Source organism: Arachis duranensis, chromosome 1 (genome assembly GCF_000817695.3).
Source record: "Arachis duranensis cultivar V14167 chromosome 1, aradu.V14167.gnm2.J7QH, whole genome shotgun sequence".
Taxonomy (NCBI): domain Eukaryota; kingdom Viridiplantae; phylum Streptophyta; class Magnoliopsida; order Fabales; family Fabaceae; genus Arachis; species Arachis duranensis.
In genome coordinates, this window is record NC_029772.3 from 79,780,881 (window position 1) to 79,805,759 (window position 24,879).

General features: G+C 35.9%; 1 non-coding gene across 1 annotated transcript; it reads left to right on the top strand.

The window, feature by feature from the left end:
- The first annotated feature begins 4,170 nt into the window (after positions 1-4,170).
- LOC127742531 (small nucleolar RNA R71) lies at positions 4,171-4,278 on the top strand. The gene has a single exon (XR_008003865.1). It is a non-coding gene; the product is annotated as a small nucleolar RNA R71 (small nucleolar RNA).
- The last annotated feature ends 20,601 nt before the right edge of the window (positions 4,279-24,879 follow it).

Sequence of the window (24,879 nt, forward strand, 5' to 3'; positions counted from 1 at the left end):
CGTGTGCCTGACAACCACCTCCGTTCTACATTAGATTGAATGAATATCTCTTAGATTTCTTAATCAGAATCTTCGTGGTATAAGCGAGAACATTTTGGCGGCCACTCTTGAGGATCCGGAAAGTCTAAACCTTGTCTGTGGTATTCCGGGTAGGATTCAAGGATTGAATGGCTGTGACGAGCTTCAAACTCGCGATTGTTGGGCGTGATGACAAATGAAAAGGGTCAATGGATTCTATTCCAACATGATCGAGAACCAACAGATGATTAGCCGTACTGTGACAGAGCATTTGGATCATTTTCACTGAGAGGATGGGACGTAGCCATTGACAATGGTGACGCCCTACATACAGCTTGCCATGGAAGGATCCTTGCGTGTGTGAAGAGGAGGACAAGAGAATAGCTGAAATTCAGAGGACAAAGCATCTCCAAAACTCCAACATATTCTCCATTACTGCATAATAAGTATTTATTTCATGCTCTTTTACTTTTTACAATTGAAACTAAAAATTATTATTGATATCATATCCTGACTAAGAATAATAAGATAACCATAGCTTGCTTCAAGCCAACAATCTCCGTGGGATTCGACCCTTACTCACGTAAGGTATTACTTGGACGACCCAGTGCACTTGCTGGTTAGTTGTCCGAAGCTGTGAGAAATAGTCCATTAATATTGGCATACACAATTTCGTGCACGAGTAGCATAGATGGCAAATGAGATGAAGAAATGCTAGCCTTGCCAAGGTGGAGGGCTTTTCGGCTACTTTGTAGAGTTCTAGAGAGATGACTTCATGAACTTCTACTTCCTCTCCAATCATGATGCTATAGATCATGATGCTATAGATCATGATGGCTCGATCCACAGTAACTTTGGATCGGTTGCTAGTGGGGATGATGGAGCGTTGGATGAACTCCAACCATCCTCTAGCCACAGACTTAAGGTCCAGTCTTCTCAATTGAACCGGCTTGCCTTTAGAGTCTCTTTTCTATTGAGCTCCTTCAACACATATGTCCATAAGGACTTCGTCCAACCTTTTTGATCAAAGTTGACCCTTCTAGTGTAGAGGCGTGCATCTTCTTGCATCATAGGCAAGTTGAATGCCAACCTTACATTTTCTGGACTGAAATCTAAGCATTTCCATTGAACCATTGTAAGATAATTCTTTGGATTCGGGTTCATACTTTGATCATGGTTCCTAGTGATCCATGCATTAGCATAGAACTCTTGAACCATTAAGATTCTGACTTGTTGAATGGGGTTGGTTAGAACTTCCTAACCTCTTCTTTGAATCTCATGTCGGATCTTCGGATACTCATTTTTCTTGAGCATAAAAGGGACCTCAGGGATCACCTTCTTCTTGGCCACAACTTCATAGAAGTGGTCTTGATGGACCTTTGAGATGAATGTCTCCATCTCCCATGACTCGGAGGTGGAAGCTTTTGTCTTCCCTTTCCTCTTTCTAGAGGTTTCTCTGGCCTTAGGTGCCATAAGTGGTTATGGAAGAACGAAAAAGCTATGCTTTTACCACACCAAACTTAGAATGTTGCTCTCCTTTGAGCAAAAGAAGAAAGAATAGAAGAAGAAGAAGAAGATATGGAGGAGAGGGAGAGAGATGTGTATTCGGCAAAGGGGGAGAAGAGAGAGTGGTGTTGTGTGTGAATGAAGAAGGATGGATGGGTTTATATAGTGGAGGGAGAGGGGTTTGGTTCGGCCATTTAGGATGGGTTTGGGTGGAAAAGCGATTTTAAATTTGAAGGTAGGTGGGGTTTATGGGGAAGAGTGGATGGATGTGAGTGGTGAAGAGATGATGGGGAAGAAAGATTGAGGTGATTGGTGAAGGGTTTTTTTGGGAATAGTGTTATTGGATTGTGTAACGAAGAGAGAGGGTGAGCTGAGGTAGGTGGGGATCCTGTGGGGTCCACAGATCCTAGGTGATCCTGTGGGGTCCACAGATCTTGAGGTGCCAAGAATTTATAACTCCTGCACCAATTAGCCGTGTAAAACACCCTCTGCATGCAATCCTGGCATTTAACGCCAGGTTGATGCTTGTTTCTGGCGTTAAACGCCAGCTCAATACTTGTTTTGGGCGTTCAATGCCAATCTGTAGCATGTTTCTGGCGTTGAACGCCAGTTCCATGCTTGTTTCTGGCGTTTAACGCCAGCTCTCCTTAGGGTGTAATCCTGGCGTAGAAACGCCAGACTGCTACTTGTTTCATGCTCTGTTCTGGCGTTGAACGCTAGCCAGATGCTCCTTACTGGCGTTTAAATGCCAGTAAGCTCTTCTTCTAGGGTGTGCTGTTTCCTTTACTATTTTTGATTCTGTTTTTGATTTTAGTATTTGTTTTGTGACTCCACATGATCATGAACCTAATAAAACATAAAAGAACAATAAAAATATAGATAAATAAAAATTGGGTTGCCTCCGAATAAGCACTTCTTTAATGCCAATAGCTTGACAGTGAGCTCTCATGGAGCTTCACAGATTTTTAGAGCATTGTTGGGACCTCCCAACACCAAACTTAGAGTTTGAATATGAGGGTTTAACACCAAACTTAGAGTTTGGTTGTAGCCTCCCAATACCAAACTTAGAGTTTGATTGTGGGGGCTTTGTTTGACTCTGTATTGAGAGAAGCTTATCGTGCCTCTTTTCTATGTTTACAAAAGAATAGCCTTGGGCCTTAAACACAAGGTAGTCTCCATTCAATTGAAGGACTAATTCTCCTCTGTTGACATCAATCACAGCTCCTGCTGTGGCTAGGAAGGGTCTTCTAAGGATGATACATTCATCCTTCTCCCTCCTAGTGTCTAAGATTATGAAATCTGCAGGGATGTAAAGGCCTTTAACCTTCACTAACACGTCCTCTACCATTCCATAAGCTTGTCTTATTGACTTGTCTGCCATTTCTAATGAGAATGTGGCAGCCTGTACCTTAAAGATCCATAGTTTCTCCATTACAGAGAGTGGCATAAGATTTATACCTGACCCCAGGTCACAGAGAGCCTTCTCAAAAGTCATGGTGCCTATGGTACAGGGTATTAAGAATTTACCAGGATCTTGTTTCTTTTGAGGTAATGTTTGTTGAACCCATGTATCTAGTTCACTAATGAGCAAGGGAGGTGCATCTTCCCAAGTCTCATTACCAAACAACTTGGCATTCAGCTTCATGATAGCTCCTAGATATTGAGCAACTTTCTCTCCAGTTACATCTTCATCCTCTTCAGAGGAAGAATAGTTTTCAGAGCTCATGAATGGCGGAAGGAGGTTTAATGGAATCTCTATGGTCTCTATGTGAGCCTCAGATTCCTCTAGGTCCTCAATAGGGAACTCCTTCTTGTCTGAGAGACGTCCCATGAGGTCTTCCTCATTGGGATTTGTGTCCTCCCCTTCATCTCTAGGTTCGGCCATTTGATTATGTCAATGGCTTTGCACTCTCTTTTCGGATTCTCTTCAGTATTGCTTGGGAGAGTACTAGGAGGAGTTTCAGTGATTTTCTTACTCAGCTGGCCTACTTGTGTCTCCAAATTTCTAATGGAGGACCTTGTTTCACTCATGAAACTTAAAGTGGCCTTAGATAGATCAGGGACTATATTTGCTAAGCTAGAGGAGCTCTGCTCAGAATTCTCTGTTTGTTGCTGAGAAGATGATGGAAAAGGCTTGCTATTGCTAAGCCTGTTTCTTCCACCATTATTAAAGTCTTGTTGGAGCTTTTGTTGATCCTTCCATGAGAAGTTTGGATGATTTCTCCATGAAGAATTATAGGTATTCTCGTAGGGTTCACCTATGTAATTCACCTCTGCCATTGTAAGGTTCTCAGGATCATAAGCTTCTTCTTTAGAAGATGCCTCTTTAATACTGTTGGATGCATTTTGCCATCCATTCAGACTTTGAGAAATCATGTTGACTTGCTGAGTCAACATTTTGTTTTGAGCCAATATGGCATTCAGAGCATCAATTTCAAGAACTCCCTTCCTCTGAGGCGTCCAATTACTCACAGAATTCCTCTTAGAAGTGTACATAAATTGGTTATTTGCAACCATGTCAATAAGTTCTTGAGCTTCTGCAGGCATTTTCTTCAGGTGAATGGATCCACCTGCAGAATGGTCCAGTGACATCTTAGAGAACTCAGATAGACCATAATAGAATATATCCAAAATGGTCCACTCTGAAAGCATGTCAGAAGGACACCTTTTGGTCATCTGCTTGTATCTTTCCCAAGCTTCATAGAGGGATTCACCATCTTTCTGTTTGAAGGTCTGAATATCCACTCTAAGCTTGCTCAGCTTTTGAGGAGGAAAGAACTTAGCCAAGAAGGCCGTGACCAGCTTATCCCAAGAGTCCAGGCTATCTTTAGGTTGTGAGTCCAACCATGTTCTAGCTCTGTCTCTTACAGCAAAAGGGAAAAGCATAAGCCTGTAGACTTCAGGATCTACTCCATTAGTCTTATCAGTCTCGCAAATCTGCAAGAACTCAGTTAAAAACTGATAGGAATCTTCTGATGAAAGTCCATAAAATTTTTAGTTCTGTTGCATTAGAGCAACTAGTTGAGGCTTCAGCTCAAAATTATTTGCTCCAATGGCAGGGATTGAGATGCTTCTTTCATCAAATTTGGAAGTAGGTGTAGTATAATCACCAAGCATCCTTATTGCGCCTCCACCATTGTTATTGGGTTCGGCCATGTCTCTTTCTTTTTCGAGATTCTCTGTAAGGTTTTCTCTGGATTGTTGTGCTTTATCTTCTCTTAGCTTCTTCATCAGAGTCCTTTCAGGTTCCGGATTTGCTTCAACAAGAAAGTTCTTGTCCCTACTCCTGCTCATATAAAAAAGAAGAGAACAGAAAAAGAAGAGGAATCCTCTATGTCACAGTATAGAGATTCCTTAGAATAAGAGAATAAAAGGAGAAAAAGGTAAGAATCCAAACACAGGGGGGAAGAGTGGGTTCGAATTCTTGAGTAGAAGAGAGGTGTTAGTAGATAAAAAAATAGAAGAAGATGAGTTAGAGGAGTTTTCAAAAATTATTTTTGAAAACAGGTTAGTGATTTTCGAAAATTAAGAGAAGAAATAAAATTAAAATTAAAATTTGAAATAATTAGTTAATTAAAAGAATTTTGAAAAAGAGGGAGGAAATTTTCGAAAATTAGAGAGATAAAATTAGTTAGGTGGTTTTGAAAAAGATAGGAAATAAACAAAAAGTTAATTAGTTAGTTGAAAAAGATTTGAAAATCAATTTTGAAAAGATAATAAGTTAGAAAAGATTTTGAAAAAGATATTTTGGAAAAGATTTGATTTTTTTTTAAAATTAAAATTGATTACTTGACTAACAAGAAACTAAAAGATATGGTTCTAGAATTTAAAGATTGAACCTTTCTTAACAAGAAAGTTACAAACTTCAAATTTTTGAATATATCACATTAATTGTTAGTAAAGTTTTTGAAAATCATGAAATAAAGATAAGAAAAAGATTTTGAAAAATAATTTTAAATTTTTGAAAATCATAAAAGAAAAATGAAAAAGATTTGATTTTTGAAAAAGTTTTGAAAAGGTAGGATTTTTAAGATTGAAAATTTGACTTGACTTATAAGAAATAGCTAAGTTTTAAAAATTTTTGACTAAGTCAACTCAGATTTTTGAAATTTATGAGAAAAAAAAGTAAAAGATATTTTTTTTTATTTTTGAATTTTTAATGAGGAGAAAGAAAAAGAAAAGATATCATTTTTGTGTTTTTCTATTTTTTTTTCAGAAAACAACAAGATTGACACAGGACATGAAAAATTAAGATCAAAACACATAATGCATGCAAAAACACTTTGAATGTCAAGATGAACACCAAGAACACTTTGAAGATCAAGATGAACATTGATGAGAGGGCTTTTGCGTGGTCTAGAAAAATGCGGATAAATCCTCGTTGCAAGTATAGTTTCTAAACCTTCAAAAGTCCCGTCATACAAACGTTTTGGGTGTCACAAGTAACAAACCCCTTTAGAAATTGTTAACCGAGTATTCAAACCTCGGGTCGTCTTCCCAAGGAACTGCGAGGAAGTATGTTCTTATTATTGGCTATAAAGATTGTGAATTCGGGGTTTAGAAGGCGAGAAGCAAGTGATTTAAATGACAAGTAAAGTAAATGGCAATTAAAAATAAATAAATAACTGTAAAACAACTTTTGGCAAGAGAAGGGAATTTAGAGGTCTAACTTAGTTATCTCTCTCAACTATAATAAAAGTTGAATCTAAACTCCACTTGGTCAACCTTTACCAGGGCAAGGAAAGTCAAGGGACTAATTAAACTGACCTTTGAATCCTAATTATTTCCAAAATATAAAAGAGAAATTAAATAGTAAAAAGGAATATTAAACCTGGATCGAGAGTCACTCTAGAAAGAGAAGTCCTAAATCCCAAGAGAGAGAGAGAGAGGAGAGAACCTCTCTCTCCAAAACTACGTTTAAAACATGAAAAGTAAATTATGAGAGGCCTGCTTATGAATGGATGCATTCCCCCACTTTATAGCCTCTAATCTGTGTTCTTTGGGCCGAAAATTGGGTCAGAAACAGCCCATAAATCACTTCCAACGCTTTCTGGTCCGTACAGGTCGCGGAAAAGTGATGCGGCCGCATCGTCTACGCGACCGCGCGGATTGGTTGTTGGCCAGGTCACGCGTCCGCGTGATCCACGCGTTCGCGTCGCCTGGCATCGGGGCAACTATGGCAAATTATATATCAAATCGAAGCCCCGAAAGTTAGCTTTCCAACGCAACTGAAACCGCGTCGTTTGGACCTCTGTAGCTAAAGTTATAGCCGTTTGAGTGCGAAGAGGTCAGGCTGGACAGCTTAGCAGTTTCTCCAACTTCTTGCATTCCTTTCACTTTTGCATGCTTCCTTTCCATCCTCTGAGCCATTCCTACCTTATAATATCTGAAAACACTTAACACACATATCAAGGCATCTAATGATGATAAGAGAGGATTAATAATAAGCAAATATAAGTCCAAAGAAGCATGTTTTCAATCAAAGCACATAATCAGGAAGGAAATATAAAACAATGCAAATAGTATGAATAAGTGGGTAAAGAGTAGATAAAAACCACTCAATTGAGCACAAGATAAACCATAAAATAGTGGTTTATCAAACATCAAGACTTATTTTTGAAAATTTTCAAGAAAAGAAAAATATGCAAGACACCAAACTTAGAAATTTTCAATGCTTAGACACTATGAATGCAAAAATGCATATGAAAAACAACAAAAAATACAAAACAAGAAAATATGAAGATCAAATAAGAAGACTTACCAAGAACAACTTGAAGATCATGAAGAACACATGCATGATTTTTTTCAAAATTTTTTTGAAAAATAAAAATATGCAATTGACACCAAACTTAAAAATTGACTCTAGACTCAAACAAGAAACACAAAATTATTTTTTGATTTTATGATTTTATAATTTTTTTTCAAAAATTATATTTTTGAAAAACGAAAATAAATAAAAAATTTTTTGAAAGATTTTTGAAAATAAAATTACCTAATCTGAGCAACAAGATGAACCGTCAGTTGTCCAAACTCGAACAATCCCCGGCAATGGCGCCAAAAACTTGATAGGAAAAATTGTGATTTACTCTTTTCATAACTTGAACAATTCTTAGCAATGGCTCCAAAAAAAAAAAACTTGGTGCACACTACTGTGGTTCACTCACACTCTTCACAACTTTGCACAACTAACCAGCAAGTGCACTGGGTCGTCCAAGTAATAAACCTTACATGAGTAAGGGTCGATCCCACGGAGATTGTTCATATGGAGCAAGCTATGATCATCTTGTAAATTTCAGTTAGGCTGATTCGAATGATTATAATGGTTTTCGAAAATAATAATAAATAAAGCATAAAATAAAGATAGAGATACTTATGTAAATCATTGGTGGGAAAATTTCAGATAAGTGTATGGAGATGCTTTGTTCCTGTAGAATCTCTGATTTCCTACTGCCTTCCTTCAATCGTTCATTCTCCTTTCCATGGCAAGCTATATGTAGGGCATCACCGTTGTTAATGGATACTTTCCATCCTCTCAGTGAAAATGGTCCAAATGCTTTGTCACAGCATGACTAATCATCTATCGGTTCTCGATCATATTGGAATAGAATCCATTGATTCTTTTGCGTCTGTCACTACACCCAACAATCGCGAGTTTGAAGCTCGTCACAGTCATTCAATCCTTGAATCCTACTCAGAATACCACAGACAAGGTTTAGACTTTCCGGATTCTCAAGAGTGGCTGCCAAAGGTTTCTAGCTTATACCACGAAGATTCTGATCAAGGAATCCAAGATATACACGCTCGGTCTAAGATAGAACGGAAATGGTTGTCAAGGACGCGTTCATAAGGACGGATGATGATGAGTGTCACGGATCATCACATCCATCAGGTTGAATTGCAGCGAATATCTTAGAATAAGAATAAGCATGAATTGAATAGAAAACAGTAGTACTTTGCATTAAAACTCGAGGTACAGCAGAGCTCCACACCTTAATCTATGGTGTGTAGAAACTCCACCGTTGAAAATACATAAGTGATGGTCCAGGCATGGCCAAATGGCCAGCCTCCACAAATGGCATATGAATTCGAAAATAGGGAGAAGGACCCGTAGTACAATTGTAAAAAGTTCTATTTATACTAAACTAGCCACTAGGGTTTACAGAAATAAGTTTAAGTGCAGAAATCCACTTCCGGGGCCCACTTTGGTTTGTGCTTGGGCTGAGCTTGAGCTTTACACGTGCAGAGGCTTCTATTGGAGTTAAACGCGAAGTTGTAACGTGTTTTTGGCGTTTAACTCTGGTTTGTGACGTGTTTCTAGCGTTTTACTCTAGAATGCAGCATGGAACTAGCGTTGAACGCCAGTTTGCGTCGTCTAAACTCGAACAAAGTATAGACTATTATATATTGCTGGAAAGCTCTGGATGTCTACTTTTCAACGCAGTTGAGAGCGCACCATTTAAAGTTCTGTAGAATTTATTTCGAGTGCAGGGAGGTCAAAATCCAACAGCATTAGCAGTCCTTTGTCAGCCTGAATCAGATTTGTGCTCAGGTCCCTCAATTTCAGTCAGAAAATACTTGAAATCACAAAAAAACACACAAACTCATAGTAAAGTCCATAAATGTGAATTTTGCATAAAAACTAATGAAAACATCCCTAAAAGTAGCTAGATCCTACTAAAAACTACCTAAAAACAATGCCAAAAAGCGTATAAATTATCCGTTCATCAACCCTCTCATGTTTTTCTTTCTCTTCTTTTCCAAATATTCATTGAACTATTTTATCAATCCTGTCTTGTAGCTTAATGCTAGATGGCTGTGATGTAGGTTCCAATAAAAAAGATAGATATCAATTAAAAGTATAAATTCTGAAACCAACATAAAGAGAGAAATACTTATAGCATTTCGTCGGCAAGTCATTCATGCTCATATACTCTAAAACCTCACTGCCAATGGAGTTTCCAGACAAGAACATAATAGCCTTAGTAGCAGCTTTATTAGCTTCCGAAAGAAAAGATTGAGGTGGAGTTAGTAAGAACTCATAATCACCCAATAGCTATAAGTTGGAAATTAATTCTCCATGACTCTTCCCCAAAGCTGGGTTATCTTTTCTTTGATTGGCAAGGCTACATTCAGCTTCCTCAATCAATTCGCTTCCCTTTCCATCGATAATATGAGTGACCACAAGGGTTATAATGCTCAATAACATACACATGCAAGTATGAATGCGAGGTACAAGACCTTCAGTTGAATCCCTCTCCTAAAATAATATGTGAAACATATAAGTGGCATGAGTTGAAAAGTTTGTAGATTCCAATTGCAAAAACTTTTCGGAATCATTCTTTTCCTTTGTAAATAAAAATATTTAATCAATTAAATGTAGAACTATAACTGCCAATACATAAAAAGAAAATTTAAATGGCTTGCCAGCATAACCTTCCCTTATAATAAAAAACAAGATTACATCACCAGCTCATGCACATGAATAAATTCATGAAGCCATTTTCCAATTTAAAACAAAATAAATAATTAGTTTCCCATCCGTTTGTTGTAATCCATACCCTTTGAACCAACCGCAATGCTGTAATGCATAAACCAAAAAATGCACTATGCCAAATACATCCAACAGCATGTAAAACCTACACCAAAGCTGCAATAACAACTTAAAATAAATTTTTTAGTAAAAAAGACTTGAAGTAAATAAAACTACCAAGTACTTCCATATTCTCCATTAGCCAAAAATAGTCCAAACTAGTCTTGTTTAGCATTTATTAATTGTCACTAGAGCTAGAATTAATGAATGCTAAATAAGTCAAGTTTGGACTGATATTTTATTGTATCATTACCGTTAAACAATATCACAATAATCAGACGATTAATAAGCAATTTAAACATAAATGAACCATAAAACAATGCTGTAGAGCAGCTCAAAAGTAAAGTAAATCACTTCCAACAATAGAACACTTGACTAGCATACTTAAATTAAGCTTATTTCCTATTCCAAAATGACTAATAATCAAACCTCCATGATAGCTTTGAACAAATATTCATACAAAACTAAAACACTACCAAACGTTTTTTCCCTTCCATTTCTATCCCCAAAACAAAACCCCAAAACAAAATACAAAAATTTTAGCTCATTAGATCTGCACAAATCATCATCCAAAATACAAAAATTAGAAGGTGTTAGCTAAGGAAAAACAACTGAATAGAAACATAGTAGTTCTTTTTTCACAAAAAATAACAACAAAAAGCAACAATGGAGCAGTTATAGAGTACAAAAGGGAAGATTTGAAGCGCGCACCTAACGAAAATATATCAAATTCACTAATCCTTCTCTTGAGACAATTATTATTAGAGTCAAATATTTCCATTAAATGAAAATGCATGATTGGTGACTGCACAAAAATGATTAACTGATAACAAAACAAAACTAAATCATCTTAACAAATTATTAAATACTATATATGAAAGAATCCAATGTTTATAATATAACATGATCTAAAATATTTATTATGTACCTCAACAAAAGTACCTTTGCCAATTACTATTATTTGCTCAAAATCATTAACTCTAACTTCACTTCTTTAAAGCCTCATATACTCAGTTTCTCTCTTGTCCGAATTTCTGACCATCTCCTCCCGCTCTTCAACTGATATTTGAATTTTCTACACCTTTTCTTGTAGTTCTCTACATTTGAGAACACACCAATAATAAGAAATTAAGATCAATATTTCTTTTTTTTCTCTTTCATTGTTGCCATTTGGCAATTAGTATGCGATGATGAAGTTGTAAAATTTACTTAAATTGCTGTACTAATCAACTAGTACAAAATTCATATTCAACATGACATTCTTTTTCTCTTTCAATTTACATAAACCAACCAAAGAGAGATAAAATAAACCCAATTACTTATACATAAAATTAATCCCAGACTCATCATTATAGAAACTATTTAACAATACTTACTAGCAAATATTTGTAAAAATTATTCTAACATTGCAAATTGAAACTTGGTTTAGATATTGAATGGAAAATGCTAGATAGATTTTCTATTGAGCTTTCTCTTCTTTTTTGATGAAGTAGAGCAATTAGATTAGTGTAGAAACCAAAAGCATATCTAGATTTAGAGTGAACAAAAAAAACTCATAACAAATAAAATAAAAAAAACAAACTAAAAGCAAAGGAACATGGCAGAAGTAGGGAGGCATGAGTACCAAGAACATCTAGGGTAGAAGCACGGTTTCAGAAAAGCAAATAAGTGGTAGATGTTAGAGAGTAGCTAGCACAGATCTAAACCTACTGGAAGTGACGGTGGTTGGACTCTGATGCTTGAGCATCTTTCCTATCTTTTCCTAGTGAATTTGCATTTGAATTTATTAAGTTTAATCAAGATTTAAGTATTTTTAAGCCACTATGAATGTCTCTTTGAGTTATGTGTAATTTAGTTTATTTCAGGTAGCATTTGGGCAAGTTTGACAGAGTCGTGTAGAAAAAAAAGAAGAAAGTTGATGATGCTGTCAACCTTGACCTTTTCGCCCTCCAACGAGCATAACTTGAGCTATAGAGGTCCAATTGACGTGGCTCTAGCGGCATTGGAAATCCAACTTCAAAAGCTTTCCAATAATATATAATAGTTTATATTTTTCTTCTGGAATCATGGTGCCAAATGCCACCAAGTTGGCGCCAAACTTTGCAACCTCAAGTTTAGCGCCGGGATCATTACAAACTCCCCAATCACGCTGGCATGGTGGCGTCAAATGTAACACACTACCACACGGAGTCTTACGCTTAAGTCGTAAAATAGAGGTGGCCAAGTATTATGACCTCTAAAATAAAAGATATACATAATATAGTTGAAAGGAATTTATATTCAAGGAGCCTTGAAAGAAATGCTTAAGCAAAGTCGCAAAACAAAAGGAGCAACGGTCACGTAAACGGAAACTTTCGTACGAAGAAAAGTAGAAACACATATATAATAAGAGCTGAGAGTCAAAAGATACAAAATATTCAAGCTCCGGGCTTAACCTATAAAGCCAAGGCTGGCCGGAGAATATTTATATTCATAATATAAGCATAAGTATATATCCCAAAATTCTTATAAAATTTCGGTAGCACCTCCCCTAAAACTAGAAATTTGCCACCCTTCTCAGGTCCCATCCAAACCACCTTTCAAAACCTTTTCAAACACAACTTAACCAATCCTCAATATTTCATCATCAATACTCACATTCACCAATAATCATTCATCAACTCCCATCAACAACATTAATTAACACAATTTTTACAACCAACTCAACAAAATCATTATTCATTAACTTATTATTAATATAATTCCACATTTCCATCAAGGTTACTAGCATTAACATATTCCCACATTTCCAACCTATCCTATGGTTATCTAGCCTATATTTTCACAAAATATTATATATTATCTACGAGAAACTAAAACCATACCTTGGCTGATTTCTCCCTAATGCCGAAACACCACAAAATACCTTCGATCCTTAAGTGTCCAAAGTCTCGAATCCTTACCGAACAAAGACCCAACCTCCACGGTCTACTTCCTAGTCACCGATATCACCCAATTCGCCTCCAACATCTTCATTATTGTTCCAATTCACATTTACACAACCTAATTTCACACAATTACATACACAACCACTAATTTTACTACCTAATCTCATTTAATTAAAGGATTCACAAGGGTTATGAGTTCCTTACCATTATCCACAAGCAATTGGGCAAAAATTCGATAATTTTCTATTGTCAGAGTTCACCTAAACCATCAAAATCATTCAGTTCTTCAATTATCAAAACCTAACATTTTCAAAACTGAAGAGGGAGAAACTGGGAGCAAAAATGCAGCAGTACTACCTCATGGTTAGAACGGTTTCGAAGAGGATTTCGAGATGAATGCGTTGCCACTAATGGCTCGTCAATCGGAGCTACAAATTGAAAGTTATGGTGAATTAAATTTGGGCAAGGGTTTGAGTTCTTCCCCCTTTCCCCCACTGTTCTGCACTCTCTCTCCCCCTTATCTATCTTTAATGAGCTGAAAGCTCATGGAAGGTGATTAAATAGGTTGGGCCTTGGGCCTGAGCTAATCGGTTTGGCCCCGTTCAACCAATTTTGGGCCAAAACCTTTAAAAGTAGTATTAAAATTCATATTTTAATTATTTCTACCTTATTAAACTATAAAATTTATTTTTCTAATTTTTTTAAATAATGATTAATTTATTGGTTAATTATTTACTAATTACTCGAAGTTTACACCAAGCTTGGGATATCTAAGTTTGGCGCCAAGATCAAGAAAAGACTACAATTTCGCACGGCATAGTGGCGCCAAAATTGGCCCAGCCTAAGTTTGGCACTAGCTTTAGGATTTTGTAGTGGTCTCCATATCTCCACGAGCCAGCAACGAGATCTTCAAGGATTTTTTATTAAAACTTTATATTATTTATAATAGGGAGAGATATTATTTAGTTTTAGAAGATATATTTTACATTAATTAGGATTAGATATAAAAGGAGAAGAGATCTTGGCCTAGGGTTTCTTCTTCTCGACTTCTGCACTTTACACTTTTCTCTGCTAGGGTTTATTTCCTCCATGAGCAACTAAGCCTCCATTGTTAAGGTTAGGAGCTCTGTTTATTTTATGAATTAATACTATTACTCTTCTATTTTAATTAATGTATTAATTTTAATTTCAAGAATTTGCTTTCGTTCTTCATCTTAAGGATTTGGGTAGATCAAAAGAATAACTCTTATTCTAATTTTGTTCTTGCTAAATCTTGGAAAAGTAATTTACTTGAACCATAGCTTGAAAATAATTTCTCCTTAATCACTAATTATCTGGGCTTAATAGGATACGTGACATATAATCCTCTTATATTTGGGTAATTAGGGTTTTTGTGGTTGATAAACTAGAATTAGACTTAAACCTCTAATTGAAATCAAGTGACCAAGGAATTTGCGGTTAACTAGGTTAGAGGAGACTAAATTACTAAGGAATTAGGGTTTAGTCAAATATAAGTTGCCATGAATTGAATCTTGCATGTTTAAAATAGTTGGTAAAAAATAGAAATCCAGAAGATAAACAACTCCTAAATCTTGACTGTTTTCTCTAATAGTCTTTACATCAATCTACTGTTTGCTTTCTAATATCTGAATTTATTGTTTAATGCACTTGAACTCTCAAAACATCATTTTCTTCTTGAATCACTCAATCATTATTCCTTGATCCATGAATTCTCGTGGGATCGACCCTCACTCACCTGAGGTATTACTTGGTACGACTCGGTGTATTTGCCAGTTAGTTTGTGAATTTTTAAATTCTGCACCAGACTCACGTGCAATAATGCATCATATTCAAACAAATCACTGTACATGAGGAGATGGTGAGCAAATTGATGCAAGAGATGAAGTAGAGGAGCACGATGTCGATCTCGAATCTAGCAGTAACAATGCTTTTTTCGAAGATGGAAAAAGGGGTGTGTGACAGCATTAGCGTGACGAATGTCAGATTGACAGGATGTGAAGGTTCGGGCCTTCGAGGATAGAGAGAACAATGGAGGCTAGGGTTTACTCATTTGGATTGTCGTGTAAGATAACAAACATGAGAATAGGGAGAAAGGAGAGATCTAGAAGAAAAAGGTAGTCTTGTTTCGGTTTCCACTTAAATCGCCGCCAACTGAAAAATATAACTACTAATGATAGTTTTACTACTACAATCACTGTAAAATTTATAGATCGCTCGGTTTCACTTTCCGCCGCTAAATTGTTGCCACTATTTACCGTTTGTTTTGTATTGTAAAATGTACTACAATCAATACAAATTGTTAAGATGGGTGATTGTCTCAAGATCCAAAATAACCAATTAAAAGCTAACACTATATTAATTATTTATAATGACACTTAGAAGTTTTATAGTATTTGTCAATAGTCATAGTACGTACCAATAGTACTCCTATACCTAGGTATTTCTGTAACACCCTAATTAACCTAAGCCTTACCTCGCGTCGTAAAGCAAAGGTTAATCAAAGGTTGCGACAGTTCTACTTAAGCATAAGGTTCAGGTATAGAATAACCAAACATCATAGTAAAATAGTATAATATCATAAGGCAATAGCCACGACTCACGGAGTTTAAGCCGGCTAGCCATATACAGACCATGAGTGAAACCAGACAGTAAAAACAGCTTATACAAGTTTTGTTCTCTCAACACAAGCCTCTAGGCCAAAGCAAAATACAAAAGTGAGAGACAGCTATATATAATAAAGCAAAAGACTCCAAAAGATAGCCCAGATCCTCCGCTCTTGTCACCAATCAAACAACTCACCGAGGTGGGTTGCGACCTGCATCTGAAAAACACAACAAAGATATGGTATGAGAACCGGAGGTTCTCAGTATGGTAACAGTGCCCAGTGATGTAGGATATAAGACCCCGGGATGCCAAAGGCAATCCTAGACTCCATAGCCATCACAAGAATTCAACTTAAAGCATACTAAACCAGAACAATATAATATGTAATTCCTTATCACAACTTAAGTCATAGTAGCATAATAGGGTAATCTATCTTAGGGAATTTCTAATCTAATCAATCACCACAGTCCCACAGACTTCACCAACCGATCCGTCATGCGATCCCATCGCGATCGCCTTCCAAACCTCTTTAGCTCCGGTAAAAGCACAAGTATATACAATACAAGTAAAGTACAAGTAGAGGCATATACAGCAATTAATACAAGTAGCAATTAGACATGCTAAACAGATAGGGAAAACAAAATCAAGTCGGCAAAGCATACAAACAGGTAGAAAATGCATATGATGAATGCCTGCCCTACTGGCTATGATATCACATTGTCGGTTCAACTGCCAACCCGACACATCTCCATGGAGATGTTGTCCTTTGGATTTATGGTGTGGGAACCCCCGAGATATAGTGCTCGGATCACTATCCAGGATTTTGCGCTTGTACGCTCTGATGATCCGAAGGGATGCGAGCGGGATCTATTGCCACCGACCTCACATCTAAGCGCAAGCGGGACGAACCATCGCCCTTACGCCGCCGCCGCTACCTCGACAGGCGGGATCGAACCTCGGCCCCTACCGGGCGCATAGTGTCTCATAATCTCAATGAAAAGTGATACAATGGTTTTCAAAAACATTTTTAGTACAAGATGGACCCATTATTTCATTCAGAGTCCTCAACTCTTTCCAACCACTGTTCTTTCACATTTTAGTTCCTAGCTTTCACGTTTCATCCATCAGCCATTCATCACACATCATCAGCCTTCCTGGTACAACAGAAACCTAGTATTCCATTTGCTAACATTTTCCCAATTAATAGTCTCTAAGACCCTTAAATTGTTTCACATATTTGAACACCCAAAAATATGCCCAAAAGTCTTAAGCATGTGTTATAGAAGCTTACAACCTCGTCGGGAAGGTGAAATAGTTGAAAACAAAGCAAAATTTGAGAAACAGGGCGTGTGCGTCCACACAGAGGTGTGTGTGCGCACGCCCAGGAAATTTTTAGAAGTGTGCATACGCACAGGGGTGTCAAAACATAAAAGGGTCTATTCACTCGCACAACTTGTGCGAGCGTCCCCAACAGACTAGCCTCCCCAACGTGTGCGTGCGCACAGGTCTGTGCGTATGCACAGGCTGCAATTTTTCCTTTGATGTGCGTGCGCACAAGCTGTGCCAACGCTACAGGCAGATTGTCTGCCTCTGCGTGTGGGGACGCACAGGTCTGTACGTGCGCACAGGTCGCCATTTACGCAGAGTGTGCGTGCACACAAGGCTGTGCGTGCGCACATACCAGAACACTCAGAATTCTGTAACTTTGCAAAATTTTCAGATTTTCAACACCAACTTTGAATGATCATAACTTCCTCTACAAAATTCTAAATTTCACAAACTTTATATCAATTTAAAGGGTTTTCAAGGATCTTTAATTCTAAACAAATTTCAACAAGTTTTGAAAACCGAGACAAGAGTTATGATAAGACAAAGTTCACCAAAATTCTATTTTTACCTGAAATCACAATTTTCATAGTTACTTGCAAAACACAATCAAAACCAAACCAAACTATTCCCAAACTCCACCTTTCATCAAAATCAACCCTCTATGTCTTACCATACTAAAATTACCACATTTTGCTTCACTTTTCCCCATCCACAACATCCATATCAATATATCTCATATATCAAACTTTATTAACAAATTCCAACTACATTACCAATCAATCAACAACCACATCTCATTTATTAACATAGCTCATTTCTCAATTTCACAATTCATTTATCTCCATCATATCACTATTAATCATCATTTCATCAAACATCATCATACAACCACATCCAACAATTCAACAACCATTCAAATCCAATCCTATCCTATGGGTCACTAGCCTAAGTGTCCATGAATATTATATACTACATAGAGAAAACTGAATCCATACATTGGCCGATTCCCAATATAAACCAAATGAGCTTTCAATCAAAATGCAACCACCAAGGTAGCTCCAACAAGCACCAATAAGCTCCAACTCACAAAAATCAAGCTATATACACATAAATCACCACAAAATCAACCTAGGACTCAACATAAATCAAAGTTCACAAGAGATCATAGCCTCTTACCTTTTCCAACAGATTTGGATGGTAAAACCCAAAGCTAAGCAAGGATTAGAGTGAACCAAAACATCAAGAATCACAAAAACTCACTTAACTAGAGACCCTAGGTACCCGAAATTTTGGAGAGAAGAACTTGGGAGATTTCGAGCTTACCTCTAGAGATTCTTGAATGGATTTTCTAAAGCTCTTCAAAAGGAATGCGTAGCCGCTGACGGCACGCAAATCGAAGCTCTAGAACTCAAGATATGAGCTTGAGAAGATTGAAGTGATTAGGGTTCAACCTCTTCTTCTCTCCCTCTTTCAAATATGAAGTGTGTGTGTGTTTATGAGGCTAGGGTTCATTAAATGAACCTTTATATATGTTGGACTTGGCCCAACTTGGGCCCGATTCAACCTGTTAGCGTTTTTAGCCCGTTTGGCCTAACTTCGAGTCAGACCTTTAAAATTAACGCTTGGTTTTCCATTTCTACTATTTTTCTAAAGTTTTTGGTTGTTTTTACTTTTTTTCGCACAGCACTGGACAAACTTGAACCGGTTCAACCAGTTTAACTGTCAGTTCGCGATTTTTCACGATTTTTCGCAGGAAACACATTTTCTAACTCGGAAAGATCCACTGAGTCCAAAAATAATGTTTAAAACCTCAAATTCTCACCCTAACTTTTCAGAATCAAATTTAATAACATAACCACTTAATTAACTTGTTCAATTAATTGCGGTTCTTACACTCTCACTTTCTATCCCGTCAAGTATATTGAAATAATTTGTTTAGGAATCACAACTTAAAAGTTAGTATCTTGTATGTAGTAGGTGACATCTCTTTATGCGTGTATTTTGTATTTCTTCAAACAAACGATACTTACTAATTAGCTTGTAATTGATATGTTATTGTTGATTTGTTCCTTCTTCTTTATAATTTTATCAGGATTGTTCAAATTAATTCCTGACAATATTAAAATTTTATAATATCATTTAACTTATGTCATTATGTCTTATTTTATCATATAATTTGTATTTTTCTCTAGACATAATTGACATGAGAGATTTGGCAGCACATAGAGGAGTGGGTACGTAGTAAATAGTACAGTAGGAATCTTGTTTTGGATAAACGGCGGAAACATGATTGGCAATAAATAATCAATAAATTAAGGAGGTGTGTGGTTTCAGGATTAATTTTTATGACTAGGAATATCATTACTAGAAATATGATGACTTAGAATAATATTACCAAGTATATAACATTCTTATGTTTGGTTTGAAAAAATAAAATCTATGAAATATTAATAATATGCCTAGGAATGTTTTAGTTTTTGTTTGGTTCATATTTAATATATTTGGGAATTGTGAATATTTTGTCTAAAATGCCCTTATAATTTTTAATTAGAATATTAATAATTAAATTTAAACAAATATCTTTAGTTAAATTATTTTTTACTCTAATTTTTTTTAAATTTACTAAAATATCCCTAATATCAAATATCTTTAATTAAATTATTATTGATTCTAAATTTTTTTAAATTTACTAAAATATCCCTACTAAAATATCCTTAATAACAAATATCTTTAGTAAAATTATTATTGACTCTAATTTTTTTAAATTTACTAAAATACTCCTAATATCAAATATCTTTAATTAAAATTATTATTGATTCTAAATTTTTTTAAAATTTACTAAAATTAGTTAAATTATTATTGACTCTAAATTTTTTAAATTTACTAAAATACCCTAATATTAAATATGTTTAATTAAAATTAACACAAAATACGTATCTAAATTTTCAAAAATTCCATAATTCATAATTCGTCTCGTAATCCATAATTGAACTTATATAAAACAAATCTCAACGATTCTAAACACATACGTATTAAAAAGCTTTACTATTATCCAAATTAAAATTACAAAGAAGCCTCAAAAAGGTAAAATTTACTAACAGACACACAACTCTTGTACAATAACGCAAACACATCAATAAAATGAAATCAATGTTACAATAGACAAATTCATACATAGAAAAATGAACACAATTATCGTGTATGATGTCTTCTCCTCTATTGGTTCAACATTTTTTGTGCAAGTTGATCTCTCCATCTACCCCAAGCATCACTCGTCTCAATATGGTGGATCGTCCCCCCATCTACTTCAAGCATATTTTGATCTACTATCTCATCAATAGGATCCACAACCATCACTCTTCTAATGTGATTATGCAAAAGGCAACATGCAGTTATAATTCTTTCTTGAGTTTTAAAAGGATAAAATGACCTTCCCCTTAAAATTCCCCATCTTGCTTTCAATACTCCAAATGCCCTTTCAATGACATTTCTAGCTTGTGAGTGTTTCATATTAAAAAGTTCTTGGGCTGTACTAGGTTGATTATGTGGATTAAACTCACTCAAATGATATTTTTGTCCTCTATAAGGTGCCAAAAATCCTTCACAATTTATGTATCTAGCATCACATAAGTAATAATGACCTAGTGTGACATACACAATTGAACAAAATTAATGAAAGATCAAATGGTTACTTTGATAACATATTATAGTCTCAATAAAATACCTTGGGGAACACTAAACCCATTGCAAAATAGTGCATCTCGCAATACCTTAGAATCCGCAGCTGAACCTTCCCAACCCGCCAGTACGTAGATAAATTGCATATCGGGAGCAACCACTCCAAGCATATTGGTTGTTATATCACCTTTTCTGTTTCAATATCTAGGCTTATCAGCCTTAAGAACATTGACTTTGATATGAGTACCATCTAAGGCTCCTAGGCAATCCTAAAATCCAAAAAAAAGATCAATTAACTCAATCCTAAAGAACCCCAACCATATGAGATTTAATAACATTAGCAAAATAAATTACCTTAAACCATTTCCATCGTTCATCCATTCTATCCTGGCTAAATGGTTGAGATTTCTTCAATAAGAGATTATGACATCTCAAAATAGCAAGCAATACATCATTAAACCGCCTACTAATTATTTCTTCAGATCTCACAAATTGTCTCTTTATTACTCTAATTTTGACGTCATGTGCTATAATATGTAAAAACATGGCAACCATTTCTTTCACACCCATATTTCTACTTGGTTCTAACCTTCTTACCCTTTTAAGCATGTTACATAATGCATGAAAGGCACATCTATCCATTCTTGTATTTTCTATACATGCTAGATCACTAAAATAAATAATCCTATCAACACTAACATCTCTTATTACTTGCATACTATAACTATCATTCCATTTTCTTTTCTTTTTTTTTAATTGCAATATAATCAAAAATAGCAAATCATCAACAACTTAACCATAAGGTCATTCATTAATTCAAAATGTAAAATCATGCAGGTAATAACTTTCATCTTCTGTTTGGGATCCATTCTGCACCAAAAAAAAATTAAAATATTTAGCTAGAAGACTTAACTATTTATTTATTCTATGTAAACTTTTTCTATCATTTAAAAAATAAAATTAATAGCCATACTTCAAACTTATTCGAAATATTTAAAAGGGAGCATATCTGGCATTCTCAAACTACAGATGAAACTAAATATCAAGGATAGTAATCAAATAATGTTCAAGCTAGCCAATTGGGATTAGCCTAAATAGGGTAGATGATTAGGATAGAGTTCCCCCTTCCCTTGTACCCTGGGTTCAAAACCCCCTTTCTTTGTACCCTAAAAAATAAAATAATAATGTTTAAGCTTCAAATCCCATTTGTCCTATCTTGTCATACTCATAATGATGTTATTTGACAGGAAAAAAGTAGAAATTAAAACCTTTCCTACCATATTAAGAATATTTAGTTAAAACTTACCTCCTTTGTTAAGTGATCTATAGCCAATAGCCCTTGTAATACAGGTCGAACCTTCTCAATTGATGGTGTATAAGCAGCCAAATGTGCCCTTGGACAAAAGTAGCTGGACCTAAAAATATAAACCTTAGATCAAATACTAAAACAAGCTTAGAAAAAGGGCCTCTTAGGACTATAACTAATCCATGAACCAATCAATATTCATATTCCATCTTTAATATAAAAAGCATGTCAAAAGTGTTCAGTGCACCACATGCCTCAACAAGATACGTAATGAGCGGATAATTTATACGCTTTTTGGCATTGTTTTTAGATAGTTTTTAGTATAATCTAGCTATTTTTAGGGATGTTTTCATTAGTTTTTATGCTAAATTCACATTTCTGGACTTTACTATGAGTTTGTGTGTTTTTCTGTGATTTCAGATAATTTCTGGCTGAAATTGAGGGAGCTGAGCAAAACTCTGATAAAAGGCTGACAAAGGACTACTGATGTTGTTGGATTCTGACCTCCCTGCACTCGAAATATATTTTCTGGAGCTACAAAACTCCAAATGGTGCGCTCTTAATGGCGTTGGAAATTAGACACCTAGAGCTTTCCAGCAATATATAATAGTCCATACTTTATTCGTGATTAGATGATGTAACCTGGCACTCAACGCCAGTTCCATGCTGCATTCTGGAGTCAAACGCCAGAAACACGTCACGAACTAGAGTTGAACGCCAAAAACACGTTACAACATGGCGTTCAACTCCAAAAGAAGCCTCAGCTCGTGTAAAGTTCAAGCTCAGCCCAAGCACACACCAAGTGGGCCCCGGAAGTGGATTTCTGCATCAATTACTTACTTCTGTAAACCCTTGTAGCTAGTCTAGTATAAATAGGACTTTTTACTATTGTATTCGGTGTCTTTGACCATTCGGTCTTTGACCATTCGGTCTTTTGACCATAGGTCCTTCTCCCTATTTTTGAATTCATATCATATTTTGGGAGCTGGCCATTCGGCCATGCCTGGACCTTCACTTATGTATTTTCAACGGTGGAGTCTCTACACACCATAGATTAAGGGTGTGGAGCTCTGCTGTACCTCAAGTTTTAATGCAATTACTACTATTTTCTATTCAATTCGATTTATTCCTGTTCTATGATACCATTCGTACTTCAACCTGATGGATGTGATGATCTGTGACACTCATCATCATCTGTCCCTATGAACGCGTGCCTGACAACCACTTCCGTTCTACGAGAGAAAGCTAGAGTGTGTATCTCTTGGATTCCTGATGCACGACGCATGGTTACCCTCGCCTGACAACCGAGCCTTCCATTCCGTGAGATCAGAGTCTTCGTGGTATAAGCTAGAATTGATGATGGCATTCACGAGAATCCAGAAAGTCTAAACCTTGTCTGTGGTATTTCGAGTAGGATTCCGGGATTGAATGACTGTGACGAGCTTCAAACTTGCGATTGTTGGGCGTGATGACAAACGCAAAAGAATCAAGGAATTCTATTCCGACATGATCAAGAACCGACAGATCATTAGCCGTGCTGTGACATAGCATTTAGACCTTTTTCACTGAGAGGATGGGATGTAGCCATTGACAACGGTGATGCCCTACATACAACTTGCCATGGAAAGGAGTAAGTAGGATTGGATAAAGGCAGTAGGAAAGCAGATATTCAGAAGGAACACAACATCTTCATACGCCTATCTGAAATTCCCATCGATGATCTACATAAGTATTTCTATCTTTATTTTCAGTTTATTTATTATTATTATTCGAAAACTCCATAACCATTTATTATCCGCCTGACTGAGATTTACAAGATGACCATAGCTTGCTTCATACCAACAATCTCTGTGGGATCGACCCTTACTCACGTAAGGTTTATTACTTGGACGACCCAATACACTTGCTGGTTAGTTGAGCAAAGTTGTGAAATTATGTTTAGACCATGGTATTGAGTACCATGCTTTTGGGGCCATTACCTGGGAATCAATTTCGAACAACAATTTAAGTATGAATCACAATTTCGTCCACCAAGTTTTTGGCGCTGTTGTCGGGGATTGTTTGAATCACAATTACGTGCAACAACAATGCCAAGTTTTTCTGATCTGGCAACAACACCAAGTTTTTGGCGCCGTTGCCAGGGATTGTTCGAATATGGACAATTGACGGTTCATCTTGTTGCTTAGATTAGGTAATTTTCTTTTTTTATTTTCTTTTCAAAAAGTTTTCAAAAATATTTTTCAAAGATTTTCTCCCTCTATTTTCGAAAAATCCTTCCGATTTTTTAAGAATGAATTCTAGAGTTTCAAAATGGTATGCTGAAGCTTGGCTGGCCATCAAGCTTTAGACTAACCTGGTATGATTCCTGGAATTTTGATTGAGGACTTTGAATTCATTACTTCTCTTTTTCCTATGTTTTTCGAAAAAAATAAACTAAAATACAAAAAATTCATAAAATCATAAAAACTAAAAATATTTTGTGATTCTTGTTTGAGTCTTGTGTCATGTTTTAAGTTTGGTGTCAATTGCATATTCATCTTGTTCTTGCATTTTTCGAAAAATTCATACATTCATAGTGTTCTTCATGATCTTCAAGTTGTTCTTGGAAAGTCTACTTGTTTGATCTTGATAATTTCTTATTTTGTGTTCTTTGTTGTTTTTCATAGGCATTTTTGCATTCATAATGTCTAAGCATTGCAAATTTCTAAGTTTGGTGTCTTGCATGTTTTCCTTGCATCAAAAACTTTTCAAAAATATGTTCTTGATGTTCATCATGATCCTCAAAGTGTTCTTGGTGTTCATCTTGACATTCATAGTGATCTTGCATGCATCATTGGTTTTGATCCAAAATTTTCATGTTTTGGGTCATATTTGTGTTTTTCTCTCTCATAATTAAAAAT